Source organism: Medicago truncatula, chromosome 7, assembly GCF_003473485.1.
Source record: "Medicago truncatula cultivar Jemalong A17 chromosome 7, MtrunA17r5.0-ANR, whole genome shotgun sequence".
Lineage (NCBI taxonomy): Eukaryota > Viridiplantae > Streptophyta > Magnoliopsida > Fabales > Fabaceae > Medicago > Medicago truncatula.
Genome location: NC_053048.1, coordinates 13,839,121 through 13,858,582, shown reverse-complemented (window position 1 = coordinate 13,858,582; position 19,462 = coordinate 13,839,121). Strand labels below are relative to the sequence as shown.

The window sequence follows — 19,462 nt, the reverse complement described above, 5'->3', positions numbered from 1 at the left end:
GTATCATATCTTCATCGTCCGGGTAGTTGGAATAACATTTAGCATACCAAAAGTTAAAAATTTGTTATGGCGTATGTGTCGGGGATGTTTACCGACTAGAGTTCGCTTGCAAGACAAAGGAGTTTCATGCCCGACGAATTGTGGAAGTTATGGTTCTGATTATGAGGATTTAAATCATTTATTGTTTGAGTGCCGATTTGCTATTCAAGTTTGGAATTCTGTTGGTGTGTGGTCTGATGTTCACCATGCTGCCATATCCACATATTCTGCTGTCAATTCCATCTCCCATATGCTTCAAAATCTGCCTCCGAACATTCAACAACGCATTGCAGCAATTTGTTGGAGCTTGTGGAAGCATCAAAACCTTAAGATTTGGGAGAACGTAACAGAGAGTAGTGCACAAGTGGTTGAGAGGGCGCGACATATAATTGAGGACTGGCAGGAAGCCAATCTTCCAAGCCAAACTGCGCCTCTGCAGGAGGCTGCGCAGCAGCAGGCTGCTAACACATTGCAGCATAGTGTGCAGCCCCAAAATTCCCCAACTGGACCTGCTGTCCCGCAATGGTTTCCTCCTAGTAGGGGGAGGTTCAAATGCAATATTGACGCGGATTTCTCTGAACAATTCCAACGGACAGGTATCAGAATGTGTCTTCGGGATGATTCTGGAACTTTTGTTTTAGCTAAAGTGATGCCTTTTGATCAAGTTTATCTGGTAGCTGTTGGCGAAGCTTTGGGTCTTTATCATGCCATTCAATGGATGCAAGACATGCAATTCGACAACATAGATTTCGAGCTTGATTCTAAAATAACGAGAGATGCTTTCCACTCCATTATGACAGATATCACAAAATTTGGCAATATTATTGATGAGTGTCGAGAGCAATTTTCCCTTCCTTCACAGACTCTAGGGTAGGGTTTATTAGGCGACAAGCGAATATGGCAGCTCATGCCTTAGCAAGAGAAGCCATTTCTTTAGCTAGTCCCACTATTTATTATGTAATCCCACAATGTATTGAATCTATTACTATTAATGAAATGCTATAAGCATCTTTTCTTTAAAAAAAATATATAATTTTGATATATTTGTTATATTATAGTTGTCATTGAAAAAGATAAATATGGTTTGTTTAGTTCGTTATATTTGAAAGTCACAAATATATATACTTATAATTTTAATCTATATAAAAAATTCTAGGGTTAATGGTGCTTTACCCCCCCTGTAATATAGGTCATTTTCGATTTTACACCCTGTAAAATATTTTTGTTTTGATTTACCTCATTAATGGGTCATTCAAAAACCAGAATTTCTGAAGAAAAAAAATAAAAAATTGGTTTTTGAATGACCTATTAGGGGGTAAATCAAAACAAAAATATTTTACAGGGTGTAAAACCGGAAATGACCTATATTACAGGGGGGTAAAACACTATTAACCCAAAATTCTATATAAAATATTGTTTGTAATTTACACGCAAAATTTCTATAAAATATCGTTCATAATCTACACATGTCAGCGTAATAAAAAGAGTGGAAAGACGAGCACGTGAGTACCCATCTTTCAGCTAGTATATAATAATTTAAATAATATTATAAATAAATAAATAATATGTGTATTAGTGTATATATGTAATATGCATGAAGCCATAAACACACATTCAAAACTTAGTGAGGGCACAAGCCCACAAAGAGTTAAACTTGGTTCCGCCATTATGTGATTATAGTGAAAAATCTTTTGCAAATGTAAGGAAACTGGACTAGCCTCAAGTTGTAGGTGAACCAAGATAAGTTTATGTATTGCTCTTTTCTCTCTTCTCTTTTTTCCTTAATTCTAGTGTTATTTTCAGCTTCATCTTGTTTTCCAACATAAATCGACGAGAATGAGATTGATCATGAAAACACCAACGATAAGTTAAGCAAAATTATAGATATAGTTATTCTAATTCAAGAAGGAGTAAGTGTCGTAAAAAATAGAGGAAGTCTATAATGTTTTTTTAATAGCTTTAAATACAACTTTAAATACAACGCACAAATTCTAATAGTTAGGTGGTTTTACATCCGCCAACCCCTTTTGTTAACCACATAGAAATAGTCAAGTGGCTTTCATTAAGGGTCGTCAGATTCTTGATGGCATTTTGCTGGCTAATGAAGTTGTCGACGAAGCTCGTAAACTTAAAAAAGAATTGTTATTGTTTAAAGTGGATTTTGGGAAACCCTATGATTCAGTTGATTGGTGTTATTTAGATGCGGTGATGTTGAAAATGGGATTTCTAGCGTTATCGCAAAAATGGATTAAAGAATGCATTGGGACGACCTCAACTTCGGTTTTGGTTAATGGTTCTCCAACTGAAGAGTTCTACTTGGAGAGGGGGTTGAGAGAAGGCGATCCTCTATCTCCTTTCTTATTTCTTCTGGTTGCCGAGGGGTTTAATGTTTTGATGGACTCTTTATCAGTAAATCAATTTTTTATTGGTTATAAGGTCGATATTGAGCCGGTGGTGGTGTCTCATCTTCAATTTGAAGATGATACGTTAATTTTACGAGAAAAATCATGGGCTAACGTTCGAGCTATGCGGGCTATTCTTCTGTTGTTTGAAGCTTTGTCTGGGTTGAAGGTCAACTTTTCTAAAAGTCAGTTAGTAGGTGTCAATGTGCCTAGTTCTTGGTTAGCAGAAGCTGTTGTGGTTCTGAATTGTAACGTTGGTTCTCTACCCTTTGGTGCTTTCTTTCTTTTGTCCATATTGTATTGACTCTATTGTTCCTTTCTTGGTACACCTTGTACTAGGAAGAACATTTTGATTTGGTAATATATCTCATTTTAGCCTCTTAAAAAAAAGTAATTACCTATTATATATTATTACATTACATATTTGAAAATTTAGGTGGGGTTAGGTAGCTCACTTATTTGAGTTAAAGGTTAAAATGTTGGAGGTGTTCAAGCCACAGTAAAGAGAAAAAACTAACATAATAATTAATACACTAACATTTATCATTTTAAAAAAGAAAAACATATTTAAAAATTTAATTTATTTGATTAATTAGTAACAGCCTATTATATATAAAATACATATTTACTAATTTATTTGATATATTATCAAAACAACACACTTCACTGTTCATGATTTCCAATAATATTCACTACGATTTTGTTTGGGAGTTTGGAGGAGAGGGGAGGGTGTAACACCCCGTTTTTCCAATATAAAAATTTCAAACATATAATCAGAGTAAACAACAGTTAACGGGATATCACATTCCTAAAATCTTCAAAACATAGATAAATAATAATTTATCCTTCATCAACCAAATAGCAGCGGAAATAAATTCTAATCATCATAAAGTTTTGGCACGCAGGCCTCATTAAAACATCTCATCAATATTCAGTCTAATATCATAAATGAACACGTAAAAGAATGAAGCATGCAAATCATGTAAACCCCATCCCGTCAAGTATCAGAGCGACCTAGACGACACAGTGAGGCAAGGCCACTCACGACGACTATCTGCACACTAAGCTCGATCACCTGCAAGTTACTCATACGAAGAGCAACATTTTCAAGCAGAAGGGGTGAGATTTCATAACACAATAATATTAATCAATATAATTCGAATCATAATTAACATCATAAACAGTCTTAATCATCATTGCATCTTTGATAAACAGTTATCAATTAATCACAGCATTCAATCATCATCAATAACATAGCATCTTCAGACTCGACAAATGCGACAATGCAACTTAGACACTCTTATACTTAGACAATCGTCATCATAGTATTAATATACTTTAATCGTGGGGAGGACAAAGCTCCAATCGTGGTGAGGACAAAGCTCAAATCGTGGTGAGGACAAAGCTCAATGTATGCTAATGCATGGACTCTATCAACAAAACATCTTAATTAACAAATCACTTATACATCCAATAATTTGGAGTTCATCATCAACTTATTCAGACTCATGCAACTTAGTTAATTAACAATAGCAGCATAATCAGATCACATCAACAGCTTAATATCAATTCATTTTCAACAATTTCTTGATCATTCAATAATAATTCAAGTAATGCAATCAATCAATAAATCACATTATAATCACTTAGCATTTCATAATAGCTTCACAGTTCTCTGTTAATATCTTAAATAGGCCTCATTAGTACCTAAGGTTCATTATCTAATCAATCCAAGCAACTCAAGTCTCAAAATCCTCAAATGCACTCAGTTCTGGAAGTGCTCGCGAGGCGAGAGCATCTGTTCGCCATGGCGAGTACAAGCCAGATTCCCAACTAAGGTTGTTCCAGGTTCAATCTTGTTATAAATCATTCTCTAATTTTTAGTAGACACCTAAGGGTACTCAAAGGCATCTAAGGTTCAACTCAAAAGTCAAAAACTCAGAATTCGACATGCTCTCTGGTCATGCTCGCTATGGCGAGTAGTGTTGCTCGGTGTGGCGAGTTACGACATGTAACTCGCGAGGCGAGGGGTTTTGGCTCGTGTGGCGAGCGATGAACTTCATCGCTCGCGAGGCGAGGATCATTCCTCGCCAGGGCAAGCGATGAACATAGGCTCGGGCAGAATGCAGTTTTCTACGAAAAATCATCTAATCACATGGTTCTAAGCCTAATCTCCATTCCAGAATTCATCCTAAACATATTCTAATGTCAGGGAACAGTTTCTACATCAATCTAATCAATTTTTACCGTTTGATCATCAATTTTTGGGATTTGACCTAATTTCAAAACTTTTCTAATCCAATCCTAACTATGTCAATTAATCATCAAAACTATACTAATCAATATTACTAAATTATTAGTCTCACCCTTACCTTGTATGAAGAAATCGCAACCCTCCTAGGTCTCTCTTGCTCTTCTCTTGGTTTTTCCTCTTTTTCTCCAAAAACAGTCGTACGTGCAATTGTTTTTCTAAAAACTAGGTCTATTCTTTTTATATCTCCTCCTAAAATCTTATCTTATCTCACTTTCTCCCCCAAAACTCTCTAAAATCTCAAAACAGCCCTCAACTAAATATTTTATTTTATTTTCAAATCTTATTTTATTTAACAATAAAATAAGTCTCATAATCTCATCAAATCATCAAAACACATCAAAATCATCCAAATCATCTAAATCAATCAAACTCACACATATATTATATAAATATAATATAATTGCCTAAACTTGATTAAATAAATAATTAAACGAAAGTGGGGGTTACAACTCTCCCGAACTTAAAAGATTTTCGTCCTCAAAAATTTACCTCAAGCAAACAACTCTGGATAAGACTCCAGCATCTTACTCTCAAGCTCCCACGTCAAGCTTTCACCAGTCGCTCCAGCCCAAACGACTCTAACAAGGGGTATCTCCTTGCCTCTCAACGTCTTCACTTTCCGATCATCAATCCTCACCGGTAAAGTCTCTATCGTAAGGTTGTCTCTAACTTGCACATCATCACTTTGGATCACATGAGATGGATCCGGAACATACTTTCGAAGTTGCGACACATGGAAAACATCGTGCAAATTCGAAAGATGCGGTGGTAATCCAACCGGATACGCCACCGTTCCAACTCTTTCCAATATCTGATACGGACCAATAAATCTCGGAGTCAACTTCTTTGACTTCAAAGCACGTCCAACACCAGTCACAGGAGTGACTCTCAAAAACACGTGGTCTCCTTCTTGAAACTCAAGATCTTTCCTGCGCTTATCATGATAACTCTTTTGTCGACTCTGCGACGCTTTCATTTTCTCCTGAATCATCTAAACATTCTCAGTAGTCTGCTGAACAATCTCTGGTCCTAAGACCACTCTTTCACCTCACTCAAACCAGCACAACGGAGTTCTGCATCTCCGACCATACAAAGCCTCAAAAGGTGTCATTCCAATACTAGAATGATAACTATTATTGTATGTGAACTCGATCAACGGAAGATGACTATCCCAAGTTCCTCCTTGCTCAAGAACACACACTCTCAACAAATCCTCTAGCGACTGAATTGTCCTCTCCGACTGACCATCTGTCTGCGGATGATAAGCTGAACTCAATCTCAACTTCGAACCCAAAGCCTCTTGCAAACTTTTCCAAAATCTAGAAGTAAATCTTGGATCTCTATCTGATACAATGCTCGAAGGAACACCATGTAACCTCACAATCTCCTTGATATAAATCTCTGCCAACTGGGCAACAGGAAAACTAATATTAATCGGTAGAAAATGAGCCGACTTCGTCAATCTATCAACGATTACCCAAATTGCATCGTTCCCTCTAGGAGTATTCGGCAAACTCGTCACAAAATCCATGGATATACTATCCTATTTCCATTCTGGCACATCTAAAGATACCATCATACCAGCAGGTTTCTGATGCTCAATCTTCGACTTCTGACAAACTAAACAGGAATACACAAACTGTGCCACATCACGTTTCAAACCAGACCACCAGAAAATCTTCTTTAAATTGTGATACATCTTCGTAGCTCCCGGATGAATGCTCAAGCTACTCCTATGACTCTCTTCAAGAATCATTTTCTTCATCTCTGCATCGTCAGGAATGCAAATCCGACCTCGGAATCTCAACACACCGTGGTCATCGACTTTAAAGTCACTGTCTTCAGTCTGATTACTAGCAACCAACAAGTCTACAAACTTGACATCAACTTTCTGTGCCTCTTTAATACTCTTCAGAAATTCACTATCAATCTTCAGCATTCCCAGTTTCACACTCTGAGGTGACCATTCACAAACTAAACTCAAATCTCTGAACTGTTCAAGTAACTCAAACTCTCTAACCATCAAAGCGGACATATGCAATGTCTTCCTGCTCAAGGCATCTGCAACAACATTAGCTTTACCTGGATGATAATTCAAACCAAAGTCATAATCTTTCAGCAATTCTAGCCATCTTCGCTGCCTCATATTCAATTCCTTTTGATCAAACAAGTACTTCAAGCTCTTGTGATCGCTAAACACCTCAAACCTCGAACCATACAAGTAATGTCTCCATATTTTCAATACAAAGACCACAGCTGCCAACTCTAAATCATGCGTCGGGTAATTCTTCTCATAAATTCTCAACTGTCTTGAAGCATAAGCTACCACTTTACCATCTTGCATAAGTACACCGCCTAAACCCAACTTGGACGCATCACAATACACCACAAAAAGCTCATCGGACTTCGGCAAAATCAAAACCGGGGCAGTCGTCAAACGCTTCTTCAATTCACTGAAACTGTTCTCACAATGAACATCCCACACAAAAGCTTTACCTTTACAAGTCAACTGTGTTAGCGGAAGTGCTAACTTGGAAAATTCTTCGATAAATCTTCTGTAGTAACCAGCCAAACCCAAGAAGCTTCTAATCTCTGTAACTGACTTAGGAGTCTCCCATTGCGATACCGCTTCAACTTTAGACGGATCCACTGCAATACCATCACCAGAAATAATATGGCCAAGAAAACTTACTTCTTTCAACCAGAATTCACACTTAGACAATTTAGCATAAAGTTTCTTCTCTTTCAACACTTGCAAGACAATCTTCAGATGCTCAGCATGTTCTTCTTCAGTCTTGGAGTAAATCAAAATATCGCCGATGAACACAACTACGAACCGATCCAAAAATGCATGGAAGATGCGATTCATATACTCCATAAACACTCCAGGTGCATTGGTCACACCGAAAGGCATAACTTTATATTCATAGTGACCATAACGCGCTCTGAAAGCTGTCTTCTGCATATCTTCATCTTTCACTTTAATCTGGTGATAACCTGACCTCAAATCAATCTTGCTGAAAACTTTTGCACCCACTAACTGATCCATCAAATCATCAATTCTCGGAAGTGGATACCTATTCTTGATAGTTACTTTGTTCAACTGACGATAGTCAATACACAATCTCATGCTACCATCTTTCTTCTTCACTAGCAAAACTGGCGCTCCCCAAGGTGAAACACTTGGTCTAACAAATTTCTTCTCGAGTGATGAGTCATTTATTGTTTACTTTTATATGCTTTTTAGTTTAGTTTTAATTAGATTTTATTTTATTTTATATTAGCATTATTTCCTTTTTAGGATAGTTTACTTTAAATTGCATTTTATTTTATTTCAGGAATGAATATTGGATGGATTGAGTCTTGGAGCAAAAGAAAGGGACTTGGAGCCGATTGAATGCAAAAATATGAAGATTGAGAGACAAAAATATGTCTCCCCACAGTCAGAAGCTTGGCACGGCCCGTGCTAGCCTTGGCACGGCCGTGCCACCATCCAGAGTGCCTTTTGCTGCTTTTGCTTAGATTTTAAGCTACTCTATTTTTAGCCCAAATGTAATAGCTTAGATTTTAACTCGGATGAATGCTATAAATAGAGTAGCCATCCATCACAAATATTCATCTTTACTTGGAATACAATAAGTGACAATTGCTTTTCTAATTAAAGTTCTTTTCTTTTCCTTTATTTTCTTGTCATTTACTTTTATGCTTTCTCTCTTCTCCCCCATGTCTACGATGAACATGAGTGAGTAGACTTCTCCTTGTCTTGGGATTGTTGGATAAGTTTAAATGACATAATCCTAATCAAGCCAAGCTCTAAGCCTTAATCTTATGTAACCCTAATTTCTTATCTGAATTCACCGTCTTAACATGGATCAACCATTATCAAACTGTGGAAACGAAAGTGGAGGGTTTGATAATTGTTTATCCATTATTCCAAATATCAATTCATAAAACGAAAGTGTAGCTTTGATATTCGAACAAGTGAATTAAGACAAGGATTGCAAAGTCAGCGAAATAGGCTTTGCAATCTTTGAGACATATAGTTTCGATCTTCAAGGGAACTAATAACAATCAAGTCAGCGAAATAGGCTTGGTTGTTAGAGGAACCAAAATCTAATAGTAATCAAGTCAGCGAAATAGGCTTGGTTGCTAGAGGAACATAAGAGAAACTGTCTTGAGAAATTAGGTTTAACATAACATTATAAGCTTATAGTTTTGGTTTGAGAAGGACTTGTTATTTAGATGAAACCAACGATCCCAAGGCTCCTTTTATTTTATTAATTTTCAACCGTTTGAAAACCCCCAACTTACAATTCTCTTCTCTTCTAATCATTTCCAAAGGTTAATTGAATTGAACTACTCCCTGTCGGAACGATACTCTTTTAATACTACTTCAGTAAGACCGTGCACTTGCGGTTTTATCTCATCATCGAGCAGATCTTCTAACTGTTTCTTCAACTCAGCTAACTCGGAAGCAGACATACGATAAGGTGCCATCGACACCGGCTTCGTTCCAGGAACAAGATCAATGGAAAACTCGACTTCTCTCTCAGGATGCACATCCAGAATTTCATCTGGAAAAACTTCAGGAAAGTCGCATACCACTTGTAGCTTATCAATCACCACTTGATTCTCAATAGATAAGGAAGCCATCAAAGAATACATCAAAATACCATCGCGTTCCATTTGCTTCAGCTGCTTAGTAGATAAGAACTTTGCACCACTTTCCTCTTCGACGGAAGAGAAGTACACTGACTTGCTAAAACAATTGATATGAACACGGTTGTACTCTAACCAATTCATACCCAAAATCACATCCATACCGCTCAAAGGTAGACAAACTAAATCCATTTCAAAATCACGACCAACCATAGATAAAGGACATCTCAAACATACGAGAGAAGTAGTCACCGAACCCTTAGCTGGAGTTTCGACAACCATCTCTCCATTTATATCAGATAAATCAAGACCCAAAGCAGAAACACAATCGAAAGCAATAAAACAATGCGTAGCACCAGTATCAATAATAGCAACTAAAGGAGTATTATTAATATAGCAAGTACCTCTGATCAAATGATCCTCATTCTCTGTCTAAGTACCAGCCAGAGCAAAAACTCGACCCATAGTAGGCGCCCTCTTAGGCTGCTTGCATTGGGAACCGATATGACCCTCTTCATTGCAATTGAAGCACACAATATCATTACGCTTGCAATCAGCTACTATATGACCCTTCTTGCCACACCGGACACATTTCTTTATCTCTTCTTGACAAATATTACTCTTGTGGCCTTTCTCACCACAATTGAAACAGACAATCTCCGTAGGAGCATCCTTCTTCTTAGGCCGCCTATCATCGACCATTCTCTGTTTGCCCTTATCAGCAGGGGTACTATAGGGCTTAGGGCGACCCTGCTGGCCCTTAGTCTTCCGCTCATTCACAACCTTGTAATGAGCCTTGGTGTCCTCCTCATAAATTCTGCAGCTATTAACTAAATCTGGAAAAACTCGGATCTGTTGGTATCCGATCGCCCTCTTAATGTCGGGCCTCAAACCATTCCCGAACTTGATGCATTTCGAGAACTCAGCAGTCTCAGCAGTGTAGTGTGGATAGAACTTTGCCAACTCCACGAACTTGGCAGCATACTCGGTCACAGACATGTTTCCTTGCTTCAGCTCAAGGAACTCGATCTCTTTCTTCCCGCGAACATCTTCCGGAAAGTATCTTCTCAGGAACTCTCTCCTGAACACAACCCAAGTCACAGCAGCTCCATCTTGCTCAAGGTTAGGTAGCAGACTAACCCACCAATCATCAGCTTCCTCAGCTAGCTGATGCGTACCGAATCTCACTTTCTGGACCTCAGTGCACTACATCACACAGAAAATCCTCTCAATCTCCTTAAGCCACGTCTGGGCTCCATCAGGGTCATATCTTCCTTTGAAGGTTGGAGGATGATTCCTCATGAACGTCTCCAACATCCTGGTCTCAGCATTCACACCAGCATTCGCGTTAGGTTGTTGTCCCACAGCTTGGTCAACAGCTTGCAGAGCAGCAGCTAACGCAGCATCGTTCCTTCCAGCCATTCTGATATTCTACAACAAGTAGCAACAACAACATAAGATAGTACTACAAATATTACTAAGACTCGACAAGACTCTTCTAATTGACCGGACAGACCGACCTGCTCTGATACTAATTGTAACACCCCGTTTTCCCAATATAAAAATTTCAAACATATAATCAGAGTAAACAACAGTTAACGGGATATCACATTCCTAAAATCTTCAAAACATAGATAAATAATAATTTATCCTTCATCAACCAAATAGCAGTGGAAATAAATTCTAATCATCATAAAGTCTTGGCACGCAGGCCTCATTAAAACATCTCATCAATATTCAGTCTAATATCATAAATGAACACGTAAAAGAATGAAGCATGCAAATCATGTAAACCCCATCCCGTCAAGTATCAGAGTGACCTAGACGACACAGTGAGGCAAGGCCACTCACGACGACTATCTGCACACTAAGCTCGATCACCTGCAAGTTACTCATACGAAGAGCAACATTTTCAAGCAGAAGGGGTGAGATTTCATAACACAATAATATTAATCAATATAATTCGAATCATAATTAACATCATAAACAGTCTTAATCATCATTGCATCTTTGATAAACAGTTATCAAGTAATCACAGCATTCAATCATCATCAATAACATAACATCTTCAGACTCGACAAATGCGACAATGCAACTTAGACACTCTTATACTTAGACAATCGTCATCATAGTATTAATATACTTTAATCGTGGGGAGGACAAAGCTCCAATCGTGGTGAGGACAAAGCTCAAATCGTGGTGAGGACAAAGCTCAATGTATGCTAATGCATGGACTCTATCAACAAAACATCCTAATCAACAAATCACTTATACATCCAATAATTTGGAGTTCATCATCAACTTATTCAGACTCATGCAACTTAGTTAATTAACAATAGCAGCATAATCAGATCACATCAACAGCTTAATATCAATTCATTTTCAACAATTTCTTGATCATTCAATAATAATTCAAGTAATGCAATTAATCAATAAATCACATTATAATCACTTAGCATTTCATAATAGCTTCACAGTTCTCAGTTAATATCTTAAATAGGCCTCATTAGTACCTAAGGTTCATTTCCTAATCAATCCAAGCAACTCAAGTATCAAAATCCTCAAATGCACTCAGTTCTGGAAGTGCTCGCGAGGCGAGAGCATCTGCTCGCCATGGCGAGTACAAGCCAGATTCCCAACTAAGGTTGTTCCAGGTTCATTCTTGTTCTAAATCATTCTCTAATCTTTAGTAGACACCTAAGGGTACTCAAAGGCATCTAAGGTTCAACTCAAAAGTCAAAAACTCAGAATTTGACATGCTCTCTGGTCATGCTCGCTATAGCGAGTAGGGTTGCTCGTTGTGGCGAGCTACGACATGTAACTCACGAGGCGAGGGGTTTTGGCTCGCGTGGCGAGCGATGAACTTCATCACTCGCGAGGCGAGGATCATCCCTCACCAAGGCGAGCGATGAACATAGGCTCGGGCAGAATGCCTTTTTCTACGAAAAATCATCTAATCACATGGTTCTAAGCCTAATCTCCATTCCAGAATTTATCCTAAACATATTCTAATGTCAGGGAACAGTTTCTACATCAATCTAATCAATTTTTACCGTTTGATCATCAATTTTAGGGATTTGACCTAATTTCAAAACTTTTCTAATCCAATCCTAACTTTGTCAATTAATCATCAAAACTATACTAATCAATATTACTGAATTATTAGTCTCACCCTTACCTTGTATGAAGAAATCGCAGCCCTCCTAGGTCTCTCTTGCTCTTCTCTTGGTTTTTCCTCTTTTTCTCCAAAAACAGTCGTACGTGCAATTGTTTTTCTAAAAACTAGGTCTATTCTTTGTATATCTCCTCCTAAAATCTTATCTTATCTCACTTTCTCCCCCAAAACTCTCTAAAATCTCAAAACAGCCCTCAACTAAATATTTTATTTTATTTTCAAATCTTATTTTATTTAACAATAAAATAAGTCTCATAATCTCATCAAATCATCAAAACACATCAAAATCATCCAAATCATCTAAATCAATCAAACTCACACATATATTATATAAATATAATATAATTGCCTAAACTCGATTAAATAAATAATTAAACGAAAGTGGGCGTTACAGAGGGGAGGGGGAATGAGAGCTTTGGGGTGAGAAATACAGAAGGAAATGAAGAAATCTTTCACATTTTTTTGAAAGAGTATTTTTCTAAAGAATGATAAATCAACGCTTATGATTCATATATTTTTAATATAAAGAATATTAGAACAACACATTAAATTTGAAGAATTAATATAAACCCTCCCAAACTTCCCACAACCCTTTTCCAATATAAACTTTTAGCTCCCCCAAATGAGGAGGGTTTTGTATTATGAAGAAAAATTAGAAAATTGCTCTTCTCCCATCATGATTTGCTCGCTTCAATACAAACTGACAAAAATACCCTCAGCGTGACTTAAGTCATACAGGTGTTAAACCCAATGTGACTTAAGTCAACATGACTTAAGTCACGTTGACTCGTAATCAGCGCGACTCAAATCGCATAGGTTATAATTAAGTCACATTGGGTCTGTGTCCACTACCAGAACAATTATTGTGGCATTTTTTTCCCCTAATTTCCTTCATTCAGCGTATCTGTTTTGGGTACAGAGGGTCATAGGTTCGAATCCTGTCATCTTGATATGATGGGCTGAAAGTGCACATTCTAATACCTCCATACATCCATTCATGTAATAATTCATCCCTATACTCATCCACTCCTGTAATAATTCATCTATTCATCCTTGTACTCATCCACTCATGTAATAATTCATCTATTCATACATACATACATACATACTGATGAGTCATTTATATGCTATTTTAATATGCTTTTTAGTTTAGTTTTATTTAGATTTTATATAATTTTATATTAGTATTATTTCCTTTTTAGGATAGTTTACTTTAAATTGCAATTTATTATATTTCAGGGAAGAATATTGGATGGATTGAGTCTTGGAGCAAAAGAAAGGGATTTGGAGCAGATTGGACACGAAAATACGAAGATTGGGAAACAAAATATATCTCCCACAAGTCAGAAGCCTGGCACGGCCCGTGCTAGCCTTGGCACGGCCGTGCCACCCTCCAGAGACCTTTTGCTGCTTTTGCTTGAACTCCAAGCTATTCTATTTTGGCGCACAATCTACTGAGGAATATTCTTAGAATATACTTGCTTAGATTTTAAGTCAATTGTGTACTATAAATAGAGTAGCTAGCCATCACAAATATTCATCTTTACTTGGAATACAATAAAGGACAATTGCTTTTCTAAATAAAGTTCTTTTCCTTTCCTTTATTTTCCTGTCTTTTACTTTCATGCTTTCTCTCTTCTCCCCCATGTCTACGATGAACATGAGTGAGTAGACTTCTTCTTGTCTTGGGATTGTTGGATAAGTCTAAATGACATAATCCTAATCAAACCAAGCCCTAAGTCCTAATCTTATGTAACCCTAATTTCTTATCTGAATTCACCGTCTTAACATGGATTAACCATTATCAAACTGTGGAAACGAAAGTGGAGGGTTTGATAATTGTTCGTCCATTATTCCAAATATCAATTCATAAAACGAAAGTGGAGCTTTGATATTCGAACAAGTGAATTCAGACAAGGATTGCAAAGTCAGCGAAATAGGCTTTGCAATCTTTGAGACATATAGTTTCGATCTTCAAGGGAACTAATAACAATCAAGTCAGCGAAATAGGCTTGGTTGTTAGAGGAACCAAAATCCAATAGTAATCAAGTCAGCGAAATAGGCTTGGTTGCTAGAGGAACTTAAGAGAAACTGTCTTGAGAAATTAGGTCTAACATAACATTATAAGCTTATGGTTTTGGTTTGAGAAGGACTTGTTATTTAGATGAAATCAACGATCCCAAGGCTCTTTTATTACATTGCTTTTTAACCGTTTAAAAACCCCCAACTTACAATTCTCTTCTCTCTTCTAATCATCTCTAAAGGTTAATTAAATTGAACTACTCCCTGTCGGAACGATACTCTTTTATACTACTTCGGTAAGACCGTGCACTTGCGGTTTTATCTCATCAAGTTTTTGGCGCCGCTGCCGGGGAGTAAACTAATTTGATTAACTCTTTCTTTGTGATTAGAACTCTCTTCTCTTTTCTCTTCCTCTTCTGATCTACTTTTCTTTCTTTTGTTTTACCACTAACTTCTTGGGTTCTCGGTTTCTTATGCGAAGAAGTAAAAGTCTCGGAGAATTTATTCCTAAGATCGAAAGATTTTTGCATAAGAAAAAGAGAGAGGCACAAAATAATACCGCTATGGCTGAACGTACTCTCAAAGAGTATGCTACTCCTTCAACGGAAGAGCCACAAACTATTATCGTGTACCCAACGGTTGCGGGTAATAACTTCGAAATCAAGCCTGCACTACTTAATTTAGTGCAGCAAAACCAGTTTTCTGGATCACCCACTGAGGATCCAAATCTCCATATTTCTTCCTTCCTTAGACTCAGTGGCACCATAAAAGAGAACCAAGAAGCCGTAAGACTTCATCTCTTTCCCTTTTCCTTAAGGGATAGAGCTGGCGCTTGGTTCCATTCCCTAGAAGTCGGTTCCATTACTTCATGGGACGATATGAGGCGAGCATTCCTCGCCCGATTTTTCCCCCCATCTAAAACAGCTACGCTTAGAGACCAAATTACGCGTTTCAATCAAAAAGATGGGGAGTCTCTCTATGAGGCGTGGGAGCGTTTCAAGGAAATGCTTAGACTTTGTCCCCACCATGGCCTAGAGAAGTGGCTTATAGTCCACACGTTTTATAATGGCTTGTCATATACCACTAAGATGTCTGTTGATGCAGCTGCAGGTGGAGCTCTAATGAACAAAAACTACACGGAGGCTTATGCTTTGATTGAGGACATGGCTCAGAATCACTACCAATGGACCAACGAGAGAGCCGTCACCACTCCTACTCCCTCTAAGAAAGAGGCAGGTATATACGAAGTCTCTGAATATAACCACCTTGCTGCTAAGGTTGAGGCATTAACCCAAAAAATTGAAAAACTTAATGTTAATGCTGTCCCACCTTCTTCTGCATCCCCTCCTTGTGAAATCTGTGGTATAACTGGTCATATAGGTGTTGATTGTCAGTTAGGTAGTGCTGCCAACATTGAGCAACTGAAGCAGATACAATAGGCATTGCAATGCGAAGAATTTTGCTCGGAGAAATAGAGGGAACGCTCAATACAACCAAGGAATGAGGCCAAATCAAAATTTTTACAAAAATCCTCAAGGTTCCTATGGACAAGCAGCACCACTTGGCTATACAAACAACCAGAGAGTGGCTCAGAAATCAAGTTTGGAGATTTTACTGGAAAATTGCATTGCAAATCAAAATAAAAATCTTCAAGAATTGAAAAACCAAACAGGATTGCTGAACGACTCTCTCTCCAAACTCAATACCAAGGTTGATTCCATCGCCTCGCACACCAAAATGCTTGAGACCCAAATCTTCCAAGTGGCCCAACAAGTGGCCACCTCTTCTCAAACACCAGGAGTCTTTCCTGGTCAGCCTGAAACAAACCCCAAAGCCCATGTCAACGCTATTTTTCTAGGGGGTAGTAAGATAGAAGAGACTGTTACTAAGGCCAAAAATGTCAAGAAGGAGAGTGTCAGGTGTCTAGGTAAGAATGGTGTGATAAAAAGTGAGAAACCGCTTGATAAAAACAAAGCCTTAACACCTTTAAGGCTTACTAAGCTCAACTTGGAGGCTCAATTCACTAAACTCTTTAACATAATTCGAAAGATTTGCGTTAAAATCCCCTATGCTGAAGCTTTGTCTCGTATGCCTCTATACGCCAAGTTTTTAAAAGAAATTTTTTCAAAGCAAAAGGCTATAGATCATAATGAAACAATAGCTTTGACAAAGGACAATAGTGCAATCATCAAGAAGCCACCTACAAAGCTTAGAGATCCAGGAAGTTTTGCCATCCCTTGTATGATAGGGAATGAAACCTTCAACCGAGCCTTGTGTGACTTAGGAGCTAGTGTTAGTCTGTTGCCCTTACCCCTCTTTACAAGGCTGAGGTTGGGCAAGCTAAAGCCTACCGAAACAACATTGAAGTTAGCCGATCGTTCTGATATCCAACCTGACGGATATGTCGAGGACATCCCCGTTAAGATAGCAGGGATAGACATCCCAACTGATTTCATGGTGCTTGACATAGATGAGGACAATGCGTGCCCTATAATCTTAGGACGACCCTTTCTCGCCACTGCGGGTGCTATAGTAGATGTTCAAAACGGTAGGATTGTTTTCCAAGTGAGTAATGAGTTGATAGGATTTGAGTTGGAGAATTATATGAAAGGTCCCGCCCTTTATTCTTGTAATATGATTAAAGGTCATAATGTGAAAGAACGCTTATTAGCGCCATCTACACAACATGACCTCTTTGATCCATTCTAAGGACACTTTCTTATAACGTCAAGCTAATGACTATAAAGAAGCGCTTCGTGGGAGGCAACCCACGTATTTAACTGCTTTCGTTTTTGTTTTTAAGTTATTCTGTAGGTAATTGTCCGAAGGTGATTCAAGCAAAACGAGAAAAATTTTGAAGCCACTGTCCAGAACCTTGGCACGGCCCGTGCTCACTCTGGCACGGCCGTGCCAGACCATAACCATCCAAATGCCAGCTTACATCCAGAAAGTTGGCACGGCCCGTGCTAAGGTTGGCACGGCCGTGCCCGACCACAGGTAAGGTTAAACCCACCTTTTCATCTTCTTCTTCCCTCATTCTCCACCACAAACTCTCTCTCCATTTACACTTCTCTCAAAAACCTCCATAACCATAGAATTTCAAAGCTTCCATATCTCCCCCAAAACCTACCCATTTCACATAATTTCTTCACCCAATCAATCACAAACCCATTTCAATCATAACCCATCAATCAAAAACAACTTTCCTCCATCCCTCCCAAATATCATCAAATTCGTAGCCCCCATTCACCTACCTAAAAACCCAAAAATTCTTCATCAATTCACCCAATCAAACTCCTAACACTTACTCAAACCCCAACCCCATCACCCAACCAACCTTTCCTACTCAAAACATTTCCCAAAACCCAACCCTCACCCAAAACACAAACGGTCAACCAAGGTTCCGGATAAATGGCATCTAGGAAAGGTGGAGCAAGCTCTTCCGGAGGACCACAACAAAATAAGAAGACTCAAGCCAAGAATCATGGCATAATCTTCAAGGACACCAAGCAAAGGGACAGGTATAAAATTCTTATCTCTAAACCTTTGCATCCTTGTCGATATCCAGATCCTTATACTTTGAGTGTGCTAGGACTAAGGGATAATGTGTTCAGCTTACTAGGACATTTAGGATGGGTTGATATGCTTAGACCTATGAAGGGCTTCGAAAATTTCACTTATGAATTCTTAAGTTCTATTGAATTTACGAAGGATAAGGTGAATTTTGACAACCCCGATCATAGAGTCTCTTTCCGACTTTTGAATATGGATTACGAGATGTCTCTTGAAAATTTCTGCTTAGAGATGGACTTTGCAAATGCGGGGTTCATCCATGACTCTTGGAATCCAAATTTAAAGTCAGAACACTATGACCCCGCTCTCTTTTGGAAACGCATTACCGGGTTAAGGCAATACAATCCTCGCAACAACAAGGCTAGTAACATTCACAACCCCGTGCTTAGATACCTCCAGAGAGTCATGGCTTGTACCATTTGGGGTAGAAAAGAAGTAGGAACAACTAGGACGGATGAACTTTTTATGCTTTGGGCAATGCTTAGTAACAATCCCGTTAATACTTGTTTCTACCTACTTGACTACCTTTCCTCCATAGGAGCTAGACCTGACAATAGAGCTGAGATAGTAGTCGGTGGTATCGTTACCTTCATCGCTAGAAAGTTTGGAGTAGGTGAAGAAGATGGGATAAATCCAATTGAGGGCAACAATAGACTTAATATTGAAACCCTTCTTGCTATGAACTTCATTAAGATTCACCCACCCATGACTTATGCACTTCAACTTCGCATACCACTTTTATTTCTACTTCCTAACCCATCTCGGACTAACCCCGAGGTGGAGGAAAATTTGTTGTATGTTGGTGATGGATTACAGGTACATGAAGAGCATAATCAAGGTGACGAAGAAGGTGCCCACATGCACCATGAAGAAGAGCCCCATGACCATAACGACAACAATGAAAGATGGGCATGGATGCAAACTGAGGTACAAAGGATAAGCACCGAGCAACAAAGGCAAGGTGTTGAATTATCTGGGCTAAGAAATGATGTCCTACGGGGCAACCGCATATCCGAAGAAAATAACCAAATGCTTCGGAACATGATGCAACACTTACACCTTCAGGGCCCTCCCTATGGACCTCAATAAAAATGTGAGCTTTCCTCTTCCTCTTTTTCACCTTATCTCTTCAATCTCTATCTCACTCTTCTACCTCTCCTTTTCTTCTACTTTTCTTTTATCTTGAATCATTGAGGACAATGCTTCTCCTAAGTTTGGGGGGAGCCTAATAAAGTGTCTTTAGTCGTAGTGTTTCCAAACTCCCTTGAACTTTATTCT

General features: G+C 38.4%; 1 non-coding gene across 1 annotated transcript; it reads right to left on the bottom strand.

Annotated features, from left to right (window-relative positions):
* Positions 1 to 15,537: 15,537 nt before the first annotated feature.
* LOC120577212 (small nucleolar RNA R71) lies at positions 15,538 to 15,644 on the bottom strand. The gene has a single exon (XR_005643287.1). It is a non-coding gene; the product is annotated as a small nucleolar RNA R71 (small nucleolar RNA).
* Positions 15,645 to 19,462: the final 3,818 nt, after the last annotated feature.